The 12495-nt window shown below is 46.9% G+C and overlaps 1 protein-coding gene across 2 annotated transcripts in view; it reads left to right on the forward strand.

Annotated features, from left to right (window-relative positions):
- Positions 1-1036: 1036 nt before the first annotated feature.
- Positions 1037-12495, forward strand: part of ACSL5 (acyl-CoA synthetase long chain family member 5) — a 45201-nt gene continuing 33742 nt past the window's right edge. Inside the window, exon 1 of one of the 2 annotated variants that reach the window (XM_046026866.1) lies at positions 1037-1192. The gene's annotated coding sequence lies outside the window, so the exon portion shown is untranslated. Of the gene's footprint in view, positions 1193-3400; positions 3614-12495 lie in introns of those variants that run through there. The other variant, XM_046026868.1, reaches the window with a different exon arrangement.

Here is a 12495-nt window from a genome sequence, read left to right on the forward strand (position 1 = left end):
GAAGTTTGCTGGTGGTTAAATGAAGACGTGTCAACGAAGCAGAATCCTAGCCAGGCAAAGGCACTGCGGTGACTGTCCAGGGCCAGGATCAGGTGTTGCTTTCGCAATGAACTAGTTGTATAATTCTGGGTGATTTCCTTCACCTGAAGGGCCTTGGTGCCCTCACCTATAACACAGAAACTCAACACAGTCTATGAGTCTCTTTCTTTTCCTTTCTGTTGAGTAGTGGTGCCCTGCAGTCTTGAAGATTTTAGAACCAGAAATGGTGACTAGTGACCTCAGCATGCAAAGAGCAAGGGGCACCTGGATGGCTCAGTCGGTTAAGCGATGACTCTCGGTTGCGGCTCAGGTCATGATCTCGGGGTCATGAGCTGGAACCCCACATTCGAATCTGCGCTCAGCATGGAATCAGCTTGAGATTCTTTCCCCCTTCCTCAGCTCCTTCTCCCACTCACTTTCTCTCTCTAAAATAAAAAATAATAATAATAATAATATCTTTTTTAAAAAATGGAAAGAGAGAGCAGAGGTTGAACCGTGATATAATAGCAATGTGCTTCTTCAAGGGCCTTGCCAAACTGTGGGAGGTGAATTCTCCCCGAGATTCTACATTCTAAATACAGCCCAGGTAGGCTTGTCCCTCAGTCTAGATGTTGGAATGATTCACCCTATTTCATTGTCTTGGAAATGTTCTAATTATGCAGGGGCCACTGGCCCCTTCTAGAAGGAGTCTGGTCTTGAAATGCAGACCTCTGCTTATCTGATTCTTAAAGTTATAGTTTGAGCCAATCAAAGTGCCTTCCCATGTTCTTCTCAACCTCAACTCATGGCCTTTATAAAGATTTTGCTTGTTAAACATCAGCTTTTGGAGCAGAGGGCTGTCTTTTGTCTTCTTCTTCCTCCTCAACCCTTACATAATGATCTCGGTTTTAACCTTTTACCAAATTCTATGCTTGTCGCTGTTGGAGGTTACTCCAATGTGTTTGAACAGGTAACTTCTACCTTTGAACCTCTATCGCAACAGGTTCAAAGGTTCCAGGGAAGCTTGTGGGTTGCTCTTGGGATGGGACGAATTGGTTTCAGATGTGGCTTTGTTGCAGGAGCTGTAGAAGGGGCAGAGGCATCTGAATGAACCGGGGCAGCCAGCCGTGAGGTGGCATTTTCTAGACGCAGCAAGTGAGCGTATTCTTACAAGGTAAGCTGCAGTAACGCTCCCTACTCTAAAGTTTATACATTTCTGGGACAGTTAAGGACGGGGGGTGGGAAGGGGAGGTGCAGGTCTCTTCTCGGTCTCAGGGCTCTTTTCCAATGTGAGATTACACTTGGTTAAGTAGGAACCTCAGCTGACCTGCGTGGAGGCAAAGGAGAAACCAGTTGGAAAGGGGTTGGAGACCGCAAGGCTGTGTGAAAGCTGGCAGGGCGTAGATCTGGGAGAGAAAGTTGTTAATTTCACTAAATGGAAACTGACACAGAGTTAAAAGCCTTAACTAAGGGTTAGAGACAGAACCAAGCTGCCTGTCTCCATCTTTGATTCAACACTTTGTCTGTTGGGATGGTTACAAGGGCTATCTGCCAGCTGCTGATGGCAGCAAACCCCGTTTGGAAGGGACTAGGAGAAGAGAACCCTTAGTGGACACTGTCTTGGGTGCTGGAGTCTGTACTAGGTGTGTGACTGTGTGATCTGCCTTTCCTCATCCACCTGCCACCTTCTGTGAGGCAGGTGGTCTTGTTCCTTTATCACAGGTGAATAAAGGGCTTTGGGGCTGTTCAACAGCATGCCCTGGGCCACCTACCTAGGAGGTGGTGTGTCTGGAATTAGAGTCCCGATTAGTCTGTTCTTCTAGGCTGCCGCCGCCTAATGCAGAATTCTCGTGTGTTTCCAAAATCTTCCATTATTTCCTGAAATCTTGGGAGTGTCACTTATGTGCACCTAGGATAGCATAGGAATGCAACTCCAGCTGGACTTTTTAAATGACTGAGGCACTTCGGAACTTGGGCATCCAATCCTGAAGGAAGATAGGGAAAAAAGGGAAAAGCTCCTCTCACTCCAAGCTCTTCATTTAGCTGGTAAAAGAAGTCAGCACTCAGGGTATTAGAACAGCTGAAACTTGACACCTATTTTGCTCTTGGCTGGAGGGAGCTGCTCCTTAAAGGAATGAGCTCCTGAAACTAAGCAAAGCCAAGGTCCCTCCAGCTGTGAGATGACCCAGGAGATAGATTGGCAGGATGGCTAACCACCTCTTCCCATACTTGGTCTCTCTTTCATGTCTAAAGTGGGCTCCGGTGAGGCCAAGGGATCAGCTGCCATCTCTGAGATTGCAATATAGCTCACTCTGGCTTTTTTTTTTTTTTTCCTAGTTTGGAGGTGTTTAGGACCTCCTCCCTGTAGAGAGAATGAGTCCTAACCTAGCTCTGCTAAAGGGCCAGGACCATGCTGAACTTAACATAAGCCTTTTTGAAGCGACTAAGGCTAGAGAAAGTGTTGCTTCATTCTGGGGTGTTGGTTGTGGGGGGCAGGTGGGAGCAAGAGAACTCATGATTTCTGCCTCCCAATTTAAGAAGCTCTCATGCCCTTCTGTGGTCCCAGCCTTAGGCGAGTCTGGCAAGACTCCTGCAGGTCCTGATCTCCTGTAGACCAATCTCCAGGACCCTTCCATGGGGTCTACACATTCAGAACAGTTTTCATAATAACACTAAGAAGCGATTTGCCTTTTTTTGTTACAGGCTCACGCGGGTACAGTGGGTTTTCCAGAAGCTGCAAGATGCGGGATCAGTCAGACAGGGCGTGGTGTACGTGCTTGTTGCCTTCCTTTCAGAAGGCCCCAGTTTTTAATTTGGGGAGGTGAGGGAGGCAGCAGACTAGATTTGTGGTTTATATGTTGAGGTATGAGAGGGATGAGCCGATGGGTCAGAGGGAAAGAACACAGCCTCTCTGTCCCTTCCCGTGGTTCCTGACTTGCTTGTTTTGTTGACTTTATTGAAAGTGCCTTGGGACTGAGGCAGGTGGGGGTTGGGAGGCGCAGGGGTTGGAGGAGGGCGACCCCATGCCAGGTTCCCCAGCATCGGGAGGGATGTCAGGGCTGAGCTCCCTGCCCTGGGAGTCCGCGGGTGGGGGGGGAGGGGAGCCGTGTCCCCTTCCCGGCACAGGCTGTCTGCTTGGGGCTCCTCCAGTCCCTGCAGTTTGTTTGCTTGCTCTGTCTTGGTTTCAAGGTAGTCAGACCCCAGAGCAAAAGGTGATTGTGGGCTGCTGGCAGGCTCTTGTTTCAGCCTTATGGCTATGGGTTAAGGCTTTGAAAAGGAGCCAGGGCAGCTTGGGCGGCTGTTCTCCTCCTGGCCAGAACAGCTTCCACTTTCAGTTGTGAGAGAAAAACCAGGAAGTGAGGTCCCTGAGCACGTTAGAAAGCCCGGCCATGGCCTGACTAGGGATAGCTCAGGCAGGGCACCGTGCGGGACACTCGGAGCCGTGGCCACCTGCCTGCCGAGATGCTCTGAAGCCAGCCGGTCCCTGGAGGAACCGGAGCTGAGGGAAGAGGGCCAGGGATTCTGTGCCAGGAAGAACCCGGAGCCAGGAAACCCCATTCGGAGGAAGCTCTGAGAAATGCACCCCCTTTGCAGGGTAAGGGGAGCGTCCTGGGTGGGAAGGTATTTAGCAATGGGTCTGGTGAGCATGGGGCAGAGGCTGAAGGGGCACCCTCACCCCCTCCCACAGCTTCAGCTTATCCAGAGCCTGCCGGGTCCCTGGCACGTGTCAGCGCTCTCTCCCTTTCTCTCTTTCTCTCAGATCTCTAAGGGACACCTTTAAACCTTTCTTACCAGGAGGCATGAAGGGAAGGAGGAATGTGGGGGGGTGGTGGATTAGATTTTCTTTCCTTCTCCTGCCTCTGTTGGGGGAGGAGGACTACACGAGAGACCTCTTCAATTTTCACTGTGCACATTGGCTCCTTCTATGGAGAGAGGTAATGAATGAGGAGGATAGATGGTTTCTGGATGAACTTAGCTCTGTTTCATGGGTAGAGCCTCAAGTTGAATCTCAGGTGGACTTCAAGGACCCTCAAAGAGTGAGCTGGAGGAAGGAGCTCCCTGGTTGGGGCTTATTACCTTGCGTGGGTATTAATCAGCTGAGTGGTTTGAAAAGGAAGATTGAATCTGGAGCTCTAACATGTAGGTGACTGGTATTTTCCATCAGCATCAGAGTCTTAAAAGTAGTAACATTTAATTTTAAAAAAGATTGATTTAGTAAAAAAAAAAATTTAATGGAATAATTGGTTTCACTTGACCCCCTCCCTTTCTATTCCAGCATGAGAGTAACTCTGTCGGGGTCCCCTCCAATTGATAAGTATTTGAGATGAACACAGAATAGTCTTGGAAGAGGCAGGGTAAAAATTCTTGTAGGCATCACTTGTGTGCTTGGCACAATGAAGAGAACAAAAAACGAAGGCCACAAATACTTATAAAACAGGCAGATTAAAGAGTTAAATAGATGATATGTAATAAGGTGCAAGGTGGGGTTCTAGCAAAATGCAAGGTAGGTGTACCCCCAGGTAAACACATTCCCACTTAATTTAAACACACACACACACACACACACGCGCGCGCGCGCACGCGCTCTCTCTCTCTCCAGTCCAAACAAAATGTTTCAGCCAGGTATTTCTCTAGGTCCTGACCTAAAGTAGTCTTCTCTCCCAGGCTATATTCTAACTCTTCAAGGGCAAAAGCCCTGACTAGAACACCAGGGTATCATCGAATGCTTAAGTACTAAACACAGTGGGGGCCGCAGATTCTATAGGGAGGCTTGGGGTCTGAGAAGGAAAGAAAAGACGGAAGATGGAGCCATGGTCAGCACCAGCTCCAAAGAGCTGCTCTTAACATTTCCTTAAGACAAGCTTATGACGTGGATGGTTTCATCATGTTACAACTGAGGAGGCTTGGAGAAGCGAAGGACCTTTTCAAGGTCAAACAGAGATCCAAGGTGTAGTCCGTGTGCTACTGGAAACCAGGCTGCATCCACTCCTGTGCGGAGTTAGTCTTTTTTCAGATTTCCTAGAAAATATCATTTATACGAACATTTTCCTATGTGGGGACCTGGGAAGATACTGAGTTCAGCTATGTATTAGTACTTTCAGGTGGGGACATTTTTCTAGAGCTGCAAATATGACCGCTTCCGTTCATTCACTATTTTCTGTGGGGCAGTGCTAGGACTTTTTTTTGGGGGGGGGGGGTGGAGTTTATCTTTGAATCTTCTAAATAGTCCTGCAAAATAGTTTCGTTGTTTCACAGATGGGGAAACTGGGCTTAGCTGTAAAGAAACGAGACACGCTCTGAAAAGGTTGAAGCTGGAATTTGAACTCTGGCTCCTGTGGTGACGGAGGCAAATTTGTCTCCGTTCCAGATGAGTCTAGAGGTGCCTGGGTGGCTCGGTCGCCTGGCCCCGCTCTTGTTTCAGCTCAGGTCATGATCTCAAGGTTGTGGGATGGAGCCCTGCGTCCAGTCTGCTTATGTTCTCTCTCTCTCTCTCTCTCTAACACACACATACAAATAAATAAATAAATCTTAAAAAAGAAAAGAAAAAAATTCCAGGTGAGTCTGGCTTAGTGCCTTGACCAAAGAACTAGAAACTGGGAGAAACCTCTCTTTTAAGAAGCCTCCCACTTCAAATCCTTAGAGAAAGCAAGCAGAGGGGTGGTGCCGGGGTCGGGCAAGGAATGCGGAGTGAGTGCTTCATGGGCACAGGCTTTCCTTCGGGGGTGACAGAAGTGGTGGTTGCACAACAGTGTGAATGTACTAAATGCCACTGAATTGTTCACTTTAAATGATGTTATATGAATTGCGCCTGGGGGCAGGGGGAGGGGCAAAATCATCCTACCTCTAGGCAGGTGATCTTGGGCTAGGATCCCGCAGCTGGTGAGAAACCAGGAATGAGGATTGTACTCCCACCGGTCTCCTATTGTTGGCCAGCAGGTGCACTGACCCTCACTGGGTGTGCAACCCGAGGTGATTCTCAGGCATGATGGCCTGTCCCCAGCAGCCCCGAGTCGGCCAGCATTGTTCTTGTCACACTCTGCTATAAATGCTTGCAGGGCTTTCTCTCCCCTAGGCTACCGGCCAGGCATCTGAGTCAAAAGAGGACTCTCTCACTCACTCTTCCCCTGGAAACCTAGGGCCTGACATGTCTTAGGCTCTTAATCCATGTCTTTCGAACAAATACATGAGTTTTGGAGTTTGGAAGGTCAAGCAGCCTGGTACGGCTGCGGCCAGGTCATGGTTTCATCCCTCTTTGGGGGAGCTTGTAGCCGATCTCTGGGTCTCCATGGGTCAGTCTGCCCTATGAGGTGCGAGTTTGTGAGTTCCTGCAGGACAGGATACAGGGGTGGGCTAGGGTTGGAGGAGAGAGCTGGGTCAGAATTCAGGGCTACGCGGTGCCCTCTCCAGCAAGACATCCTCTGTTTAAATAGAAATGAAAAGTTGTTAAGACCTTTGCTTGTAAGTTGGAGGGCAGTTATAGAATGAAGGTCATGATCATCACTTCTCTGTCAGGAAGCCTCAGGATGGAACATCTGATACTTGACAAGGAGTCAGACACTGGGGAAAGTAGGGGGAGAGGGAGCCAGTCTTCCCGAGGATGTCCCGTGTACCCAGCAGTGCACGAGGGGAGAGTGTACAGCATCCCTTTTAAGTAGGTCACCTGTCTCTTCTTGTGTGCAGTTGAGGGAAACGGGCGCTCAGTGACATTATGTAACTATCCCCTGGGCCACATGAGTGGTGGAACATTGTTCCAGCGCCCGAACAGGCAATGGCCTTGAAAGTTGGCTGCTGGAAATGAGACCACTGGCAATAAAGCTAATCGTTTGCACTTTGACTCCAGTGACCCTGACCACTGGCAGACCAGGTAGCAGGAGGGCTGACTCTGCAGGAGCCCGAGCAGGAAGGCCTCTGTCACAACATTGCACATCAGGGCTTTTAGCCTGCCTGGGTGACAGGGGCCTAGCACTTTGTCCACACTATCTCTTGACAAGCTCTCTTATCAAGTCCAGTGGACTTCTGGGACTGATTCTCCTGACTCCACTTGTCCCATCATCCACTCGGTCAGCAATAAGCTCGGGAAGCCTTTGGGAGTGCTTCCTGAGGCAAAGTTTTCCTTAGAGTAGGGCTGCTGGGCCGTGGTTTTCTGGAAGCCCCGTGGTAGATCCAGGAGGACTGTGTCGATCTGAGATCTGGTGGGATTTGTCACTGCCAGCCACCAGGCTATGGGTGGCTCAGCTCTCCTATGCTATCTTCACTGACTAAGTTAAGAAGCTTTCGGTATTTGATGTAATGAGGGTTTTTTCTAAAATACCACTCAGCTCGACTGCAAGGCCTGGCACCACAAGCCTTGCTGGTGTTGGTGAGCTGAAATGACTTCCATCAAAGAGTGTCTCCACCAGCCCCGGGTACTGTCTCCCTCGGCCTTCTTGGAGGCTTTTCCTCCCCTTTCAACCAGAGATGGATTTTCTACCTCCATCAGAAACAGCCCTTCACTGTTCCCTTTCCCAAATAGGACGATTGTCTCATGTTAGTGCCTTGAGCCATACTCTACCTCTCCCTCCACATCTGGTGGTTCCCCTCCCCCCCATCTTCCACTTACATTTGTCTGGCCTAATGTGGTAACTTGTCTCTCCATTTAAAAAAAAAAAAAAAAAGGATGGAGAGTTGCAGGCAACAGTTGAAAAAGATGGTTTGGTGACAGAGACTCTGGTTAGAATCAGATTTGGGGACTTAACAGCCATTGGCTTAATTGGTGGGGTCATCCTCCTCGACTGACCTTGGTAATGAGACTGTTGGCAATAAAGCCAGGATCAAAACCCACACAACCTTGAGAGTCTAGTGTCCCATACAGCCCGCTTCATCTACTCCAGTCGCCACTAGGCTCTCCCTCTTTCAGATTTATTAGCTAGTCGCACTTGCTGAATCCTTCTAGAATTGTCCTCAGTGTTCAACAGACCCATAAGTCCCCAGGGAACAAGAGGTATATCTTCTAAGTGTTTGTCCCTCTGTACATGGCAGAATGCTGGGCACACAGTTGGTCTAAGACCTTTGTTTGCCTTATTAAAATATGTAAATTTATAAATAAAATACAGAGAGTCAATATATCTCTTGTCACACATACTTCTCCAGTCCACCAGCTGCTCCCAAGTCTGGGGTATATGACATGGTGCATTTGTGTACTAGCTGGGGACTTGGCTTTAGCTCTTAGTAGACTATGAAGTCTGAGCGTGCTTTCCCCCTGCTGAACACACCGGCTGGTACGTAGTATATGCTAATGCTTGCAGAATCAGTGGCCCTTGAGCTCATTTAGCTCAAGCTGTATAGTGCTGCCCATGCCAGGGCATGAAGCTTCTGGCCGTGGCATTTCTGAGGAGGGGTCAGCCACCTCTGCCCCTCCCCCCCAAGGATAGGAACATATCATGTCACCATGAGACTGAAATCCGCAACCTATTTCCTTCAACAGATATCTCTCTCCACTTCCCTTCTCTGAGCTTGCGCCACTGGTGAACGAACAGGGAAAGTGACTCACTGGCACCCAGCGGATTTCCCACTGTACCTCAGGCACCATGTTGGGTGCGGTAGAATTTGAAGGCTAAGGCAGCCTCTGCCTGGGAACCCCCATGGTCAGTTTGTCCACCGAGTCACAGGAAGCTTCCCAAACCCAAGGATAGAACTGATCCTGCTCTGATTTGTACAACCCTCCTGAGCTCTGGTTCCTGGAGCTTTCCCTGTGGGGTTCAGCAGCAAAGATCTTACTGATGCGTATGCACTGAAGACCTCATGGTTTATGGTATGCTTGCCTGCGGGCCAGTTTCAAGCCCGCAGTTTCCAATCCTGTTTCAAGCCTAGCTCTTTCCCGTCTCCCTGCCAGCTGCCTTGCATATTGGAGTTGTTGGGTGTAGCCCAGCATCCCGGCTGGGGAGAGCAAGATGTGTGATCTTGAGAACATTTTCTTGTTTTATTCAAGCACTCATGGAATCTTTCCATGGTGAAACGGAAATGACTGCTCAGTTACCCTCTGCGTTTTAAGAGCTCTCCTTCGGTAATGCCATCTCCCTGCCCTGTCCGGCACGATCCTGTGGAGATAAGGGGGTCCTTTCTCATCTGCATGGGGACATTGCCTAGTGTGTATACCTCAGAGTGGCCTGGGTGCCAGGCCCAGATGGACAGAGATGGTGCTGTGCCCAATAGTTTGGCACTGCTTTGCTGGAGAAGGCTAATACAGGCAGTGGCCTGCCTGAGTATGTAGGGTGCCCTCTTATGAGAGCCTCTCTTCTTGACTCCTTGCGGTAAGTGTCGAAAGATGACCTTTGAGGCCCGGTGACCCAATATTTACCTTTGCTCTAGCTCTTTAACTGCTAAAGAAATGAATGAAAACCAACCGCCAGAGCTGCTGTCCAAACCAGCTTGCTCTGTGGCTGAGAACATTGCACAAAATGTGAGCACTCGAGAAGGCCATATGTGTTGAGTGTGGCTTTGGTGGTGGGAAGGCTGCACTTGCAGAAACGGGGCTGAGGCTGTGTTCTTGGGTGCATTCACACGAAATGCCGCCAACCAAGGTGACGAAACTTTCTAAGTCAGCTGCCTCGGTCAGAGGTGGGGTGATTTGGAGTTGTTGGTTTTTATGTTCATTTTTTTTTAAAGCACGCATATTTCAGACTAAACCGTGTATACTCTTAAGTTATCTTCTCAGTGAGACCTACTTGAAATCTTACCCCCTGCTATCCACAATCCTCTTTCCTGATTCTATTTTTTTAAACTTCCATATACTATATAAGCTCATAATTGTTCAGACTTGTTATCAAACTCGCCAATAAAATACAAACCCCCAAGGGGAAGGTTTTCACTGGGAGAGTCCCAGCACCTGGAACGATGCCAATATACAGTCAAGTCCTTAAATATCTTGGGGTGAATGATAGAATACTCGAAACTTTCTGGAAAATCCATTAATGATTTCTCCTCTTCCATCTGTCTTTTCCTATGAGGAATATACTTCCAGAAACACAAAAACATACACATTTGTCCAAGTGGTTTTCTTTGTTTTCTTTCTATTCGGCAATTTATTACAGAGCTCTTTTTGCATCAGTACACACTGATAAGAATAAAGCAGATCTGCTTTATTCTTATCGCCTGCCAAGAGTGCCACTGTGTAGACATGCTATAATTTATATGGCTAGTCTACCAAGGGAGGCTTTTCTGGTCTCTGGCATTATAAGCAATCCTACAGAGGTAATGACGATGAACATAAGACCAAATGTCTGGGCCTATACACCAGGCACTCTTCTAAGTACTTTACAGGCACATTAACTCATTTAGTCCTGAGGAAGATATTACCATTGTTAGTCTGCAAACAAGAAACCACATAGAGTTTATCTAACCCAGGTCACAAAGAAGCTGATCACACAGGGTATGAACCCAAGTACGCTGACTCAGAGCCCCACCCCGAACCAGTACCTTACACAGCCATTTGTGATGTATTTTAGTGAATACTAAAATAGTCACTGATTTTTTTGTTTGTTTGTTTTGATTTTGTTTTTTAAGATGTATATATATATTTATTTATTTATTTGACAGAGAGAGAGAGAGAGAGAGCACAAGGAGGCAGGGTGGCAGGCAGAGGGAGAGAGAGACGCAGGCTCTCTCCACTGAGCAGAGAGCCCAATGCGGGGCTGGATCCCAGGACCCTGGGATCATGACCTAAGGTGAAGGCAGCTGCTTAACTGACTGAGCCACCCAGGCACCCCTGAACTGATGTTTTTCTACAGGATAAGTTACTTGAAGGTCATTAGGCCAAAGGGCACACATTTTAAATTGTGGTAGAAGGCAACGGGCGCATCTCTAAGGGGCTGCACCAAATTTACATTTCCCTGATTAAGAGTGCATTTTACACGATTTCCTCATTGCCAATCTCATGGGTGGGGAAAAGACCTTTCCTTTAAATTTGCAACTTTTAAAACTACTCGCAAAGATGAGTGAGTGGGACTTTGACACAGGCCGAAATCCTGCTGTGGGGCTCCAAGGGTCGCCTACATGCCAGAGGCAGCCCTTGAAAGGCACTCAAGAAAGAAATGCGGGGAGGGGTGTAGCTTCCCTCTGTCCCCTCTTGTCCTTCTGTCACCACCAAGAGCGTCTCGACCACAATCTGTTTTCGCTGTGAATGTTCTAGTCACGACCTTTGCTTTTTTTTTTTTTTTATTGTGTTGTGTTTTGGTTTTCATTGACTTCGGAGTTTTCCTTATTGAGGAAATGAGCTCTTTAGACAGGCAAAGTATTTGATACTTGCCCCAGTCTATCTTTGTCTCTGTTATTTTTCCTGCAGGGCAAATATTTTTTTTAAATTTTATGGCTCAAACTTGCCAGGGTTTCCCTTTATCGGTCCTAGGTTTTGTGCCTGCCTTGAGTCTTCCTTACGTCAGGATTATAAAAAAATTTCCCCAAATACTCTTAGGGTTGTCATTGTTTTATATTTAAGTCTTTGATCCATCCCGAACTTATTTTTATTGTAGGAATAAGACAGTAGTAATCCGCTTTATGTCTTCTCTCTGAATGGCTAGCCAGTTGTCTTGATACTTTTATTTAAGTGAAAAAAAAAATCTGTCCTTATTGGAAATGCAATTTAGTATATGATAATATATCCACTGGGAGTTTCGGGTTTATTTTGTTACATAGTTTTGTCTATTCATGACTAATAGAAAACTTCTCTAGCTCTATAGAAGCAAATTTGGTAATGTTTAACTCTGTCCCCCTACCCACAATTCCTATTATTTTAAAAAAATTTTCTGACTCTTTATAATGAGCTTTGTTTTTCTGGGTGAACCTTAGAATTAACTTTTTAATTCCCAAATCATTCCCTTTGGTCTTTATTAAAGTTGCATTAAATGCTTGGATACCTTTAGGAATATGGGGTCCCCTTGACTATTTGGAGGATGATTTGCAATTTTCAAAACTTATTATGTCCCTCAGATCTGAACTTTTTAAAACGAGTCTACACATTTATTAATATGCTACTGTGAACAACATTTTCCCCATTATTTTTGAATTAGTTATTTGCATGAAATCAAGGAAAGCTATTGACTTTTTGGCTACTGATTTGTTAACTGGTCACCTTACTGGATTATTTCATGGCTTCTAATTGCTTCTTCTTTCCTTAAAGGGGTTTTAGGATTTCCCTCTCAGCTGTTTTTTTTAAAAATTGAACATATGACAACATATTTTATTTTGGATAGAACTAAATGCTGACCCTTTTGAACTTTGCATCATTTTATTTTATTTTATTTATTTTTTATTAACACATAATGTATTATTTGCTTCAAGGGTACAAGTCTGTGAATCATCAGTCTTACACAATTTACAGTGTTCACCATAGCACATACTCTCCCCAGTGTCCATCACCCAGCCACCCTATCCCTCCCCCTTGAACCCTCACCAACCCTCAGTTTATTTCCTGAGATTAAGAGTCTCTTATGTTTTGTCTCC

Source organism: Meles meles, chromosome 13 (genome assembly GCF_922984935.1).
Source record: "Meles meles chromosome 13, mMelMel3.1 paternal haplotype, whole genome shotgun sequence".
In the NCBI taxonomy this organism is placed as follows: Eukaryota; Metazoa; Chordata; class Mammalia; order Carnivora; family Mustelidae; genus Meles; species Meles meles.